Source organism: Lucilia sericata, unplaced genomic scaffold (assembly GCF_015586225.1).
Source record: "Lucilia sericata isolate MDLA Ls3-8-SP2 unplaced genomic scaffold, ASM1558622v1 Contig000266F_arrow, whole genome shotgun sequence".
Classification (NCBI taxonomy): Eukaryota; Metazoa; Arthropoda; class Insecta; order Diptera; family Calliphoridae; genus Lucilia; species Lucilia sericata.
Window position 1 is genome coordinate 370001 of NW_023994291.1, and position 15000 is coordinate 385000.

Genomic DNA, 15000 nt, shown 5'->3' on the forward strand with positions numbered 1-15000 from the left:
GAATTATTTTATTTAAAAATCTGTTATAAAACTAAAGTACTATTTCAACCTCAAAGTCCATGATTTACTGAAAAGTTATAAAACATTTTAAAGTCGTTTTTGTTTGAAACTAAGTAGTTTTTGAGTTATGACAGTTTTGTAGTAAATGAAAGACAAGTTCATATTGTATGTTTGTATTTTCCACAATAAATATTTGCAATTGAATGAGTTGAATACCAGAGCGTGATCCGGAAATAATGTGAACATGAACATTATTAATGGACAATCACATATTGTTTTTTTTTTCTTTCTAGGAAGCATATGGAAGTTGAGGCGGAAGCAAACAAATTAATCAATTTGTAAAAGGGAAAACAATGAGAAAAAAATCCCAGTTAATATACATGTGTGCTGATTTATTCAAATTAAATTTTGCATATATAAATTTAACAAAAGGAAATGGAAGATGAAAATTTTTTGTAATACTTAGTATAAACATTATTTTAAGATAATTAAAAGTACTTACTCTCTAAGCCAAAGTTGTAGCTCTGGTCATGAACAACAAAAATTTTGAACATATTAAATCCAACAGAAAACAAGTAGGAAAGTATAGTCGGGCATGGCCGAGTATATTTTAAAAATTTTTATTTTTTATAACGAAACTTTTATGTTGAATTTTACCTTATTTGCAAAGTATGTAAGCAATTTTTGATAAAAACCAAATTTTCTAAATGAGGCTTCATATAGGAGTATAGGTCAAACATGGGCCGATCCTCATTAAATTTGGAAAATGATACAAATGGTTACAAGTCAATTTTAGACGTTTAAGACATTTTTTGAAGGGGGTTTGTATGGGGGCTAGGGTCAAATAAGGGCCGATCATTACGAAAATCTGCAGTGTCTTATATAAAACTTATTTGCGCCAATTTTTAGAGAGATAGTAGTATATTTCACGTAATTATGGCATAAAACGTCCAAATCGGGAGGTACGGTTGTATGGGGGCTAGGTGAAATAATGGACCGATTTCAACTATTCTCAATAGGCTTCGTCCCTGTGCCAAAAAACATGCTTGGTCCAAATTTCATCAAATTATCTTGAAAATTGCGGTCTGTACCTTGCGCACAAGGTTTACATGGACAGCCAGCCGGACAGACGGACGGACGGACGGACATGTCTTAATCGACTCAAATGATTCTGAATCGATCGGTATACTTAAAGGTGGGTGTAGAACCAATATTTTTGTGTGTTACAAACATCAGCACAAACGTATAATACCCTCCCCACTATAGTGGTGTAGGGTATAAAAACTTCATCTTCGTTATCAAAATTAGCAAAAAGTTTTAAAAAAGTAGATTTTTTTACCTTGCAAGTTCTTGTCTTAATCAGGCGTATACTTAATATTTGTAATATCAATAAATCATTAACACGTATACGTACAGGTGTCGTTAATAAAAGCAGTGCAATTTCACAATGTAAAATTTTCCACTTGAAATGAAAAAAAAAAATTGTTCTTTGCGACAAGAACTACAGCCTCAGAGGGTAAATCAAAATTTCGAACGAATTGCTAGATATGAAACTGAGAAATTATCACTTTTTTTTTTTTTTTGCAAAAAAGACCTCCATACAAAGTGGTCAAATCTGGGAGACCCTGGTCTTTTATTTCCATGACATATACATAGTTATAACTCTAACAAAAAAATGTAATAGGCGGTATTATCATGGTTAATTAACTAGTCCACAGACTAGACTATTAACTAGTCCACAGAGTAGTCTATTAACTAGTATAGCAACATCTGTTAAGTAGTTCACAAACCAGTGTTTTAACTAGTCCACAGATAAGTCTATGAACTAGTCCACACACAAGTCTATTAACTAGTCCACAGACTAGACTATTAAATAGTCCACAGAATAGTCTATTAACTAGTCTATAGACTAGTATATCAACTACTATATGGATTAGTCTACTAAGGAGTCTATGGACTGTTCTACACGATGGACTAGCTTGTGAACTGGTTCAGTGACTAGTCCATTAATTAGTTTATGGAATAGAGCATCGATTAGGCTACGAACTATACCATTAATTATCCTGTCAATAAAGAATAATCTATTAACAATTCTACAGAATGGTACATTAAGTAGTCCATTAAGTAGTCTATTAACTTGTCTGAAGGCTAATCCATTAACTAGTCTATTAATTATTCTACAGATAAGTCTATAGACAAATCTATTAAGCTAGTCTGTCCATATAATCCACATACAGATATCGACAGACTAGCTTACAAACTAAGCTATAGGGTTCTACAGTTGAAACGAAAAGTCGATTTTTCGACTTTTTGTATTTAGTTAAAAGTCGACTTTTAGACTTTTTGCATTTTATGAAAAGTCGATTTTTCGACTTTTTTCATTTAATTAAAAGTCGACTTTTAGACTTTAGTATTTTATAAATAGTCGACTTTTCGACTTTCTCCGACTTTTTCCAATTTTTTCGACTTTTTCCGGCTTTCCGACTTTTTTCGACTTTTCGATTTTTTTCGACTTTTGGACTATTTTCGATTATTTTTTACTTTTTTCGAGTTTTTCCGACTTTTTTAGAGTTTTTGACTTTTTTTTCCACTTTTTTAAAATTTTCGACTATTTTTGACTTTTTTCGACTTTTTCTGACTTTTTGACTTTTTTCGACTTTCCGACTTTTTTCAACTTTTTCCGACTTTTTGACTTTTTTCGACTTTTATTTACAAAGTCGACTTTTCGACATTTTTCATAGACGATAGTCGAGTTATCGACTTTTTTGGAACAAAATATTTAGTCTGTTGACAACTCTATGGACTAGTCCATCGAGTAGTCAGTTGACTACTCTATGGATCTAAAGACTAGTAGATTAACAAATCTAAAAAAGTCTTAATACTAGTCTATAAACTAGTCTAAGGACTAGTGGATTCATTAGTCTACAGACTAGTCTATTATCTAGTCTACAGACAAGTCTATTAACTATATGGACTGGTCTTTACTATGGACTAGTCTGTGGACGAGCCTATTTGCTAGTCCATCGATTAGTCTGTTGACAACCCTATGGACTAGTCCATCGATTAGTCAGTTAACTACTCTATGGACTAGTCCATCGATAAGTCATTTGACTACTCTATGGACTAGTCCATCGGTTAGTCTGTTGACTATTCTATGGACTAGTTCATCGATTAGTCTATAAACTGATCTAAAGACTAGTGGATTAACTAATCTAAAGACTAGTGGATTAACTAATCTAAAGACTAATGAATTAATTAATCTACTATTAACTACTGCATGTAGTCTATGGATTGGTCTTGACTATGGACGAGCCTATTTACTAGGCCATCGATAAGTCAGTTGAGTACTATATGTACTAGTCCATCGATTAGGCTGTTGATTGCTCTATGGACTAGTCCATCGATTAGTCTGTTGACTACTCTATCTATAGTTCATCGATTAGTCTATAAACTAGTCTAATAACTAGTGGATAAACTAATCTAAAAACTAGTGGATTACTACTACTGTATGAAGTCTATGGACTGGTCTTGACTATGGACTAGTCTGTGGACGAGCCTATTTACTAGTCCATCGATTAGTCAGTTGAGTACTATATGGATATAGTCCATTAATTTCTCTATGGACTAGTCCATCGATTAGTCTATAAACTAATCTAAAGACTAGAGGATTAACAAATCTAAAGACTAGTGGATTAACTAGTCTACAGACTAGGCAAGTCAATTAACTACTGTATGTAGTGTATGGATAGGTCTTGACTATGAACTAATCTGTGGACGAGCCTATTTACTAGTCCATCGATTAGTCAGTTGAGTACTATATGGTCTAGTCCATCGATTAGGCTGTTGATTGCTCTATGGACTAGTCCATCGATTAATCTGTGGACGAGTTTATGGTCTAGTCCATCGATTAGTCTGTGGAGGAGTTTATTAGTCTACCATTGACTAGCTTGTCAATTAAGTATATTGTATGCTAAAGCCTATAGACTGGTCTATGGACTAAAACCTATTGATTAGTCTTTGGATTAGTCTATAGGCTAGTCAAGAGTATGGACTAGTTTTTGCATTAGCCTATTGACTAGTCTATGAAGTAGTTTACAACTAGTCTAAGGTCTGTTTATTGGTCTAAGAACTAGTCTATGGCCTGATCCATGGACATATTTATGGTATAAAGTAATGTAACATACTTTTTTTGGCGTGAGTATAAGCATTTATGTCAAAATAAAAATGTTGGAAGAGAAAAAAATATAATTTAATTAATTTATAAAACTCTAAAGTTTTTTTTTTCTTATTTTGTTTTATCATAACGATAACAGCAAGTTTATTTAGGACACGGTTCTTGATTAGAATTTTTTTGGTTTTCTTTGTATAAAAAAATTTTAATTTACCAACCACCGCTATAAAGCCTCGAGCATGTTTTCGAACATGGTTACGCTTATTGGTTTTAACAATGTTAACCAACATGTTTCAGCATTTTTATAACCATTTTATCCTTAATTTTTTTTTTTGAAATTTCATTTAACCATCATTAAATGATTTGGTCAGCTATAAGTTTTGAACCTTTTTTATAGATGTTGTTTCTCTCTTACTTTTTTTTCTTCTTCTTCAATTGCAAAAAGTTAAACAATTTAAAATGACTTTGTATTGTTGAATGTATATGAATTGACTTACAATTCGAACTGGTGGCGACAAGCGATTGATGTTATTATTATGCAAGCTAAATATAATTCACTGGTTATTATAATTCTTAGAATTGGTTACCTATTTGACAGGTTATTAATAAGATATAAAACAATATATATTAAAATTTGTTCATGATTCGAAATTTTTAAACGCTATCAAATATATAAATATTTTAGTTTAACTGTGAACACAGTTGATTTATTGATTTTCGTATAAATTAAAGTATTATATTTGTTTCCAATAAATTACAACAATTTGTCAGATTTTTTTTTTAATTTATTATTGTCACTAACATTTATTTAACTTTAGGACATAAAGTTAATTGTACACTCAATATATGTTTCAAACTTCTAAAACGTATGTGTAATAACCTTCACCTCTGTGAGAAGGGTATATACATATGTATATATAAGTTTGTCATTTCGTTTGTAACTTCCATAATATAGTTTTATGACTGTATAGAGTATATAAAGTAGATAACGGATTGGATTGAGTCCGTCTGTCTGTCCGTCCGTCTGTGTGTCTGTCCGTCCGTCTGTGTGTCTGTCCGTCCGTCCGTCTGTCTGTCTGTCTGCCTGTTTGTCTGTCTGTCCTAAATCACATTTTATTTTTATAACTGGTGTAGGGTATTATATGTTCGGCCTCGCCTGACTATAATTTCTTACTTGTTTTTTTTCTAATTATATGTATCCAGCAAAAACATAGTAATGACTTGTACTTTCCCAACAACACACTTTATAATAACTACTACATGCCACCTGCATTACATAGAAGGAGTCTAGTAATGACTTACAAACCACTTTATATAAACGGGCTGCTAGACAGACATGCAAGTCGGCTTAGACTGCCCTCTTCAATGAGAAGAGAAACAGTTTCCTTGGCAAATTTGAGAGATATCTGGATCAAAACTTAATGAGCTCCTGAGAATTCTTACGACTATAGGCTGCATCAAATACAATACTATATACGAGAAAGGTAGTAGTCCAGTCAAAATTAAGTCCCTTGGACTCTACTTCACTGTTCGCGCCTGAACTACCACGATAACCAACCAACTTATGTATAAAAACTACATCCTTAACTCCTTATTAGCAAGCGTTCATTTTAAGTACTTATCTAACTCCCTATTTATAAGCGAGTGTGATAAACAACGTATAAATTTTAGCATTTCAAACCCTTACTTTATAATGAAAGTTTTTGCTGGCTATATAATTTTCTATTATATATTTTCTATGTGTAAAATTTTTTTGTAGAACTTTTCGTTTAAATCAAAATATAACTTTATAAACTTTTGTTTTATGTTTAAAAGGGGTTTATTTTTGTATGCTTTTCGAACATCCTTACTCTGTGATCACAAACAATAAGAGACTAAGTAAAAAATCAATGATTTTAGGAAAAAATCATATTTTTTATGGAGAAATGAAATGGATAACTTTTCAACAAATTTCTAAGAAAAAGTTGTTAAACACACACCTAGCTAACTTCCCGTATAATAGCGAGAGCTATATTCAATAGTCTCTATCTTAATATACACAAGTTTTGAGAAGAGCATTCGGAAATTTTTCTTTTCTTAAGTTAGAGAGAGACTTTAAAATACTACTTATAATTTTGTAAAACATATTTTTTTTTTTGAATACTTTGCCAACAGAAATTGATTTTTATGAAAATGAGAGATAGCGACAATTGAATATAACACCTCGTTATGCTAATCAATGAGTACGGCATACCATTAACATAAATAAGACTGTTGAATGACTGAAAACTTTGTTTTCTCTTTCCAATTAACTAACATAATCGATTTATGGTGCGAGTGTACATTGTCTTATTAACTTCGTATGGGGGATAAGGTGAAATGAGACCCGATTATCACAAAAATTAGCGGTATTATTAACAAAGTAGTATGGTTCAAATTTCATCAAATTATATAGAGAATTGAGACCTGTAAGTCTCATGTACACACACCTGTAAGTTCTCATGGCCACACACACACAGACAGACGGACGGACATAGCCCACTAAAGGAGTTACATTTTAAGGACCTCTTGGTGAAAAGCTATAAATTTTTAAGGAAGTATTTGATATCGTAAAAATCGGAAGTTAATATGTAAGTTAATTACTTATGTAGTTGGTTAGTTAGTTAGTTAGTTAGATAGATAGATAGATAGATAGATAGATAGATAGATAGATAGATAGATAGATAGATAGATAGATAGATAGATAGATAGATAGATAGATAGATAGATAGATAGATAGATAGATAGATAGATAGATAGATAGATAGATAGATAGATAGATAGATAGATAGATAGATAGATAGATAGATAGATAGATAGATAGATAGATAGATAGATAGATAGATAGATAGATAGATAGATAGATAGATAGATAGATAGATAGATAGATAGATAGATAGATAGATAGATAGATAGATAGATAGATAGATAGATAGATAGATAGATAGATAGATAGATAGATAGATAGATAGATAGATAGATAGATAGATAGATAGATAGATAGATAGATAGTAGATAGATAGATAGATAGATAGATAGATAGATAGATAGATAGATAGATAGATAGATAGATAGATAGATAGATAGATAGATAGATAGATAGATAGATAGATAGATAGATAGATAGATAGATAGATAGATAGATAGATAGATAGATAGATAGATAGATAGATAGATAGATAGATAGATAGATAGATAGAATAGATAGATAGATAGATAGATAGATAGATAGATAGATAGATAGATAGATAATTTTTAAATTAAAAAAAAAAAAAATAATAAAAAAAAATCATTTTCATTTTGGAAAAACATGATTATTGTCATTTTTACTTCTGTTGATAAATGTTATTCTTTTGGATGTTCTTCGTTTATTTTCTCCTGGGGTAACGGAGATATAAACAAATTTCCCAACTATTCATTATAATATTTCCAAAAATAAGTTTTTTTTACGTTATATAGCAAAACACAAAACAACAACATGCTGTTTCATTGTTACAACAACATTTAACAACGTGCACAAGAAACAACATACATATGCATGTATGTATGTATATCTTATGTTTTTTTATTTTGTTCTCATTATACACAAAACTTCCCACAGTAAACGGCTGCTGAAATCAGGGATGGTAAGGATTTATGTAAAAAATTCGAATTTATTTGGAGACATTGCTTTTTTGCTTTTAAATTATTTGACTTTTTTTTTGAGGTGTCGCGCATTTATTTGTTTGTATGTTTAAATTGGTTCATAACCTCAGTTAGTTTAAAGGATTCAATACAGCTAAATATAACACTCACACATGCCTTTCATTTATCTGCAGTATCTACAATGTACACCTGATTTTTTTTAGAATATTTTCATTTATTTTCTATTGAAGGTGTAACACAAAACTAATAGAAAGCTGTGGAATTTCACGTGTAAAGCTTTTTTGTTTGGGTTTGTTTAAACGACCAAAAAAAATCTCTAGTATAAACGAAAATATTTGCAAAAGTAGGGAATATATGTATATTTTAAGGTAAATCATAAAATAAATTGCTAAAATTGAATACGTGGAATATACAATAATTCCACATAAAAACAACAATATGTACGTTTAATGTAAACAAATAGAAGTTGTGCATTAAAATTTGATTAAAATGTATTATTTTTCCCGTAAAAGCAATAGTTACTTCCAAGTATTGAAGTACAAATGTTTTTTTTTTTATAATTTTTAAATTCTTTATTAAATAAATATTAAATTGTCAGTTTATGACTTTCAATTAATTACACTAACCCCATAGTATACCTTGTAATGGATACTATTTACAATCTTACTTATTTAATAGACAATTCAATCCCTTCCAAAGCGTAGGAAATAGCAAATGTCTTTAAATTCATTTTACAGTAAGCATTAAACTTCTTACTTGTAAGCGTTTTAAGAAGCATGTAAGTACTTACTTCTAGTCATATTTAGATTCTATACTGACCAACACTTACCAGAACATCAGGGTTATTGATATATTTTGTTAACACGCTTAGGTAATAAAATATTTTAAATATTTTAATTTAAATTAGCTTTAAAAATAAATATAATAAATGTATGCGCCGTAAAATATGCAATTTCACTACATTTTTTTTTTCGAAAATGGGAGAATAAAGAGGGAGAGGGGAGGAAATGAAGGGAGAAGGGGGAGGGGGAGGCAAGAAGAGGGAGGCGGGCCGAAGAAGCAGGGGGGCAGGGGAAGAGGGAGAGGGGGGGGAAAGGAAGGGGACAGGGAGCGGCCGGGGAAGAAACCAGGGGGCGGAGGCGAAAGAAGGAGGAGGCGGGGGACAGAGAGCGGGGAAGGGGAGGAACGAGGGCGACAGGCCGAAAGGCGAACGAACGAAGGAACGAACGAAAGCGAGCGAGCGAGCGAGCGAGCGAGCGAGCGAGCGAGCGAGCGAGCGAGCGAGCGAGCGGACGAGCGAGCGAGCGAGCGAGCGAGCGAGCGGAGCGAGCGAGCGAGCGAGCGAGCGAGCGAGCGAGCGAGCGAGCGAGCGAGCGAGCGAGCGAGCGAGCGAGCGAGCGAGCGAGCGAGCGAGCGAGCGAGCGAGCGAGCGAGCGAGCGAGCGAGCGAGCGAGCGAGCGAGCGAGCGAGCGAGCGAGCGAGCGAGCGAGCGAGCGAGCGAGGAGCGAGCGAGCGAGCGAGCGAGCGAGCGAGCGAGCGAGCGAGCGAGCGAGAGCGAGCGAGCGAGCGAGCGAGCGAGCGAGCGAGCGAGCGAGCGAGCGAGCGAGCGAGCGAGCGAGCGAGCGAGCGAGCGAGCGAGCGAGCGAGCGAGCGAGCGAGCGAGCGAGCGAGCGAGCGAGCGAGCGAGCGAGCGAGCGAGCGAGCGAGCGAGCGAGCGAGCGAGCGAGCGAGCGAGCGAGCGAGCGAGCGAGCGAGCGAGCGAGCGAGCGAGCGAGCGAGCGAGCGAGCGAGCGAGCGAGCGAGCGAGCGAGCGAGCGAGCGAGCGAGCGAGCGAGCGAGCGAGCGAGCGAGCGAGCGAGCGAGCGAGCGAGCGAGCGAGCGAGCGAGCGAGCGAGCAGCGAGCGAGCGAGAGAGCGAGCGAGCGAGCGACGAGAGCGAGCGAGCGAGCGAGCGAGCGAGAGCGAGCTATCGAGCGAGCGAGCGATCGACGAGCGAGCTAGCGAGCGATCGAGCTAGCGAGCTATCTATCTATCTATCTATCTATCTATCGATCGAGCTATCTATCGAGCTAGCTATCGAGCGATCTAGCGATCTATCGATCTATCTATCTATCTATCTATCTATCTATCTATCTATCTATCTATCTATCTATCTATATCTATCTATCTATCTATCTATCTATATCTCTTTCGAGATCGAGAACAATAATGAAATGATACGTTCGTTTTAAAAATTTAACATATCCAAGGTGTCCTATTTTTTGGATCCCTAATTACGTTGCCGGTGGGACCATGAAGTCCAAAACTTTAAACTCAACAACACCTCCTCTTTACGCATATTAAGAACTTACAGAATTCTATTCCTATTTTTGTATTTCTATACCACTGTGCAACGATAGTTCTATACAAACATCTTCAACAATAAGGTTTCGGAATCATATACTTTGACTTATTATTAGTAATAATTCCTGAAACTTTCTCTTGAAATAACGAGTAAGCTGTTAATAGTAACTACATTATCATTTAAAACCTTTATTATGGAAAGTTTTTACTGTTTTGTGTGAATGTTTTTCTTATAATGCACAATACTTATCAATTTCAGGAAAATACATACAAATCAACAAAAGAGTAAAAATTATTTTTGCAATAAACAATTATTTGTACGCTAATTATTTTTCTACTTAATTTTCAATTTATCTTGCAACTGTAAGTATTGAATTAAAGGAGGAAATATATATATATATATATATATATATATATATATATATATATATATATATATATATATATATATATATATATATATATATATATATATATATATATATATATATATATATATATACAGTATTGTTCGAAACCTAAGCAACTTTTTTTGGCATTGTATACAAAGTGCTATATTTTCTATTTTAATTGATTTATTCAAAATTATATAATTGATAATAATAATATTATGTGTCTACATTATAATAACAACAACAAAATTTTAATTCCATTTCGATGTGAGTTACAAGAAAATAATAACTGAATTAACTCCATAAATAGCTGTTCGAAACTTAAGCAACTTTTTGATCTTCTTATGCAAATCTTTGGTCCCTTTGAGTTCCAAACACATTTATGGAATAGATTAGTTACTAGTGTAGTTCGTAATGAATCCCAATCGGATTTTAAGCTATTCGCCCCTTCAATGTTTTCTAAAACGGCGAGTTCCGAAACAGCACTTCAAAACGCCGAACAGCATCTCTAAGGGATTTGAGTCAGGAAATTTTGATGAGCAATCAAAGAGTTTGGGTCCTATTACCCGATAACAACTCTTAGATCAACTTTGCCAAAGGTTTTGGTTCATTATCATGCTGAAAATCGCAATAAAGTAAGTTGATCTGTTCGATGTACTCAATCATATGATTCATTTTGTTGGCGAAAAACGTCCCAAAAGGAAAAACAATCCAACTTTGTTTGTGTTTCAACATCAGGACTAACTCTTCTCTTTAAAAAACATAGCCACACCCTAAAATTTTGCTCTCTATTCATTATTGGGCCTTTACTAAAAGGGTATATTGTAATATTTCCTTCAGCCTCTGAGCCTCGCATACTCTGTTTGAATTTAAGACGGAAAATGTGGACCCGTTTGTAAATAAAACTGTTTTTATTAGTCTTGCGTAATCTATTTCAATATTCTACCCAAAATTGTACAAAATTTTTGAAAAAATCGAATTTCTTTAAGTAAACTCTGTGCCATGTCACTGCGGGATTCATATGCGGTTACATCATCGTACATTAAAGACTTAAAAAAGCATGGAGGTCACACAATTAAGGTTATGGGCAAGATTTTTAGTGAGTAGAGTAAGTCCTGATGTTGAAATACAAATAAAATTGGATTGTTTTACTTTCTGGGACATTTTTGGCCAACAAAATAAACCAAAGGATTAAGTACATTGAACAGAACAAATTACTTTGTTGCGATTTTCAGCATGATAACGAACCAAATCCTTTAGCAAAGTTGATCTAAGAGTAGTTATCGTATAATGGGACCCAAATTCTTTGATCGTCCATCAAAATCTCCTGACTCAAGCCCCTTAGAGATGCTGTTCGGCATTCTGAAGCGCTGGGTCGAAACTCGCAGTTTTAGAAAACATTACAGCTGGCGAGTGGCTTAAAATCCGATTGGGATTCATTACGAACTACACTAGTAACTAATCTATTCCATAAATGTGTTTGGAACTCTAAAGGATCAAAGATTTTCATATGAAGATCAAAAAGTTGCTTCAGTTTCGAACAGCTATTTATGGAGTTAATTCAGTTATTAATTTCTTATAACTCACAGCGAAATGGATTTAAACTTTTGTTGTTGTTATTATAATGTAGACACATAATATTATTATTATCAATTATATAATTTTGAATAAATCAATTAAAATAGAAAATATAGCACTTTGTATACAATGCCAAAAAAAGTTGCTTAGGTTTCGAACAATACTGTATATATATATATATATATATATATTTTTTTAATTATCAGTTTCAAACGAAATATAGCTGAAAAGCATAAAAAGGCGACAATCATTCATGGAAATAGAACAGAACTTTAGCCTGAAATACAAAACGAAGAGTTTATGATTTATCACTTAAAAGGCATTTGAGTGTTTACTTTTATATTGTCAGTTCATTAAAAGTTTTTAGTTAATTGCGTGAATCAAAGAAAGAAAAAAATAATGTTATAAAATTTAATTTTAAGATTTCAAAACTCTCTATTTACAATTATATTTTATATTTCAAAATATTTTATACTCACCGCCATTAAAATACAAATTTTTTCGTCTACAGTGTCAATTGTATTGAACTTTATATATATATAACATTTTGGAATGATATAGTTTCGTTAGCATATTCAATTACCCTGCAAATGTAAATTTTGAATTAAATTAATGAAAATACTGAATACATTTAATTATAATTTTAAATAGGCGTGGCAGTTTGACTACGCGTCTAATTAGAGAAGTATTCATATATTTTTACTTTCAACAATTCCTATGGTTTGTTTCACTTAAATGTTTTGCATACTTAAAAATAATTAAATTTGTTATTTCAACAAAAATAAAACAACATACGTTCAATATTAAATTCCAAAATATATGTACATGGAAGACATACCACATGTGCTAATATGCAAATTATTTAAATATTTCTTTTATAAACAATCAAATAGCGCACAATGAGGAAAATGTGAAGAGAAAAAAAAACAACTTTTAAATTTTCCTTCTTCAATTGTGAACTTTTCGCTTTTTGTTATTTTTTTCTTTTCAATATTTTACATTAACATTTGTTGATTTTTCACTTTGCCAAAATATATAGAAATTATTTTTCTCTTTATATTGTAAATTTCAACAATTTAATTTTGATAAAACAAACAAAGTAATAAATATAAATAATCAATATTACTAATCGAGTGGCAAATAAGACACGAATAATCGGAATACATTATCTTGATTTTAAAAAGAAATTAACATATACACATTTATTTACTGCCAGACTGGTATAAGTCAAAAAATATGGTTAAGGAGAAAGACGTTTAAGTCTGTAATTTCAATAATAAGTTTAGATAGACGGGGCCAGGACTGTACTATTTGGGTTAGACGTACCTAACTAACTAACTAATTAAAAAAACTAATTAACTAACTAAACTAACTAACAACTAACTAACTAACTAAACTAACTAACTAACTAACTAACAACTAACTAACTAACTAACTAACTAACTAACTAACTAACTAACTAACTAACTAACTAACTAACTAACTAACTAACTAACTAACTAACTAACTAACTAACTAACTAACTAACTAACTAACTAACTAACTAACTAAACTAACTAACTAACTAACTAACTAACTAAAACTAACTAACTAACTAACTAACTAACTAACTAACTACTAACTAACTAACTAACTAACTAACTAACTAACTAACTAACTAACTAAACTAACTAACTCTAACTAACTAACTAGCTAACTAACTAACTAACTAACTAACTAGCTAACTAACTAACTAACTAACTAACTAACTAACTAACTAACTAAAACTAACTAACTAACTAACTAACTAACTAACTAACTAACTAACTAACAACTAACTAACTAACTAACTAACTAACTAACTAACTAGCTAACTAACTAACTAACTAACTAACTAACTAACTAACTAACTAACTAACGAACTAACTAACTAACTAACAACTAACTAACTAACTAACTAACTAAAACTTAACTAACCAACTAATTAACTAATCTTCAAACAAAAACTCATCAACAAAGTCACTTATTTGTCACGCACAAAATAAGTGTTACTTAAAAAACTAAGGGCCAATCTTTAGGTGAAAGATTAGCGATTAAATTAAAATTAATCCTCGAAAGATGTTTTTGAGTACTCAATTAGTTAATTTTGTTTACAAGTTTAAGCGCCCAATGGAGGTGGTTTAATCTAAAGCACGAAATGCAAAAGTGTAAACAGCTGATGCAAAAAAAATAATAAAATTTTTATAAATATAAACATTATAATGTTCTATTTATTGATTAGTATAAATTATGGACACTTCAAAATACATTTTTTTGTTTTTAATTTAAGTTTTCATTAATTTTCATATTAAATTTACAATTGTCTTCTTCTTTTTATAAAATATGCATTGTTTTGATAACAAACAGCGACATTTTCTGTTGCTTTGTATGGCAACACTGCGAAGTTTAATCTTGTACTCAAAAACATCAAATGGTATTAACATTGGATTAAATTTATTTTTAGATTAACTAATCTAATTATTAATTGCCATTTGATTGCCAACTCAAAAACCCGGACTAAGAGTTTTGTGAATATTAAAATATTTCAAAATTTATTTTAAAACCAAAAAGGATTTAAATTGAATTGCTTTAATAAAATCATATTCTAGACAAGCAATACAATAATTTAAAATTCGACAACTTACAATGTTTCTATTTTCTTTTGCAAACATAAAAATTCGGAAATTGTTTTAATTTTTTTAATTAACACACTTTAACACGTTTTCATTTCCCTTATAATTTTTTTTGTTTGGATACATGTGGCTCGGCGGTAACTTCACAACTTCACTTATCTTTTATTTGCCAAATTATTAAAAAAAAAGAAACCTTTTTTCTT

At 32.0% G+C, this 15000-nt stretch overlaps 1 protein-coding gene across 1 annotated transcript in view; it reads right to left on the minus strand.

Moving 5' to 3' along the window:
• Nucleotides 1-15000, minus strand: part of LOC119602963 (sex peptide receptor) — a 185354-nt gene that overhangs the window by 82586 nt on the left and 87768 nt on the right. Inside the window, 1 exon segment of the mRNA XM_037954794.1 lies at nt 12626-12730. The gene's annotated coding sequence lies outside the window, so the exon portion shown is untranslated.